This window comes from Phytophthora parasitica, assembly GCF_000247585.1.
Source record: "Phytophthora parasitica INRA-310 unplaced genomic scaffold supercont2.21, whole genome shotgun sequence".
Taxonomy (NCBI): Eukaryota; Oomycota; class Peronosporomycetes; order Peronosporales; family Peronosporaceae; genus Phytophthora; species Phytophthora nicotianae.
Window position 1 is genome coordinate 635,150 of NW_008649007.1, and position 1,573 is coordinate 636,722.

Below are 1,573 nucleotides of genomic sequence, written 5' to 3' on the forward strand. Positions count from 1 at the left end.
CTTCACGGTTGTCTTCAGATAGCTAATTGGCATCGCTGAGAAACGAAAAGATATTTCAATGCTCTAGAATCATTTTCAACTCCTAATCGCTTTTCTGCTAGTATTTTTTTTTTTCAGATAAAGACTCTCGTTCACCTAGAAGATCAAGGTGCAGGATTTTTTTAGTGTTAGAAGTCAGCAGTATAAGCAGATGCTGCGGCTGCGCAGTAGGCACAGGAGACGCTCTGATGGTCATGCAGCTAAAAACAATGGAAAGAGCGTTACACCCGATTGGACTTCAGTGAGTGTCCTAAGGCAAGATCATTATTTTGTGTTTTATAGGCTTTATTGAAGGTTGTCGTGAGCACAACCTCCCTGTAGCCAGATATTGGGGTCCGCTATGTGTTACCAGGCCCCGATATCTGGCTACAGGGACGTTGTTCATTATATTTTGGCACTCGTGTCCTTTCCTATCTCAGCCCTTTAATAGCTTCTAGTTAGTATGGCTCGGTTTAAGGATCATTGTTCTTAATATTCTGATTAAACGTTGGCAGCGCCATATAAAACTGGAAAAACTACTACGAATGAGTTAGAATCCGATTGAGGCACAGTAAGCGTCTTGCTTGTGAGAGCGGCGACAAAAATGTTGCATTGCTAAATATTGTCCTTTCAAACACAATTAAAGTCAAAAGTAGTCGCAGAAACCATCGAAGAGCCCACAATTAATCATTAAACGTTTATAACGCGATATATAGTTTTATGTATTGTGCTTTGCATCAACTTTGGCTTATGAATAGCGCATCTAAACAACTACAAATCTATTTCGTGTATCTAAAGCTAGAACATAACCCAACGTTAAAAATAAGTTAATTATACCGGATAACAAAGCAACTCTGCAGCTACAAAGCAAAGCCACAGCAAAAAGGCAATACCCGGCTACTTCTTTCCCAGCTTGTTTCTTGAACAAGTGCTTGCCTGCACACTGTCCTGCTCCTTCACGGGCCAATCGGCAAATAACAAAGGTTCATTCTCATTTGAAGCGGGATTCGCGTGTTCGGTATCACATTACCTCTACGACGAAACAGTAACTCCCAACGAGAAATATACCGCGTCGAGACCCCCATAACGGACGCAACGACACTTAGGTCAATGTCTTAGATGTAGGTCAGCACAATAGATCTCCAACGCATGCCGATAGAAATTGTCATCTTCTGGAATGTAGCTGCACGGGCTTAAGAAAGACTTAGAGTGCGCGACGTTGGTTTGGCGTTTTTACTACAGTCATTCAACGAAGACACGCATAAGACAATATTAACTCTTCGAGTAAATGATAATCCAACGTTAATTCGACGATTACGGTAGGTAAATCAATGTTGGATTATTTTTCAAGCATTCTGTCTAAACGATGTTCTATTTTTTTTTAGCAAAAAAAAAAATAGAACATCGTTTAGACAGAATGTGTGCAAAGCACAATAAAGTTCCAATTAATTAATTTTCGCTCCCTGATGCAGCATCAACGTTATATTCGTTCGTTTCCGTAAATAGGAAAGAGAAAAAGAATTGCCTTGCAGCAAGATGCTGATCCAAACCAAGA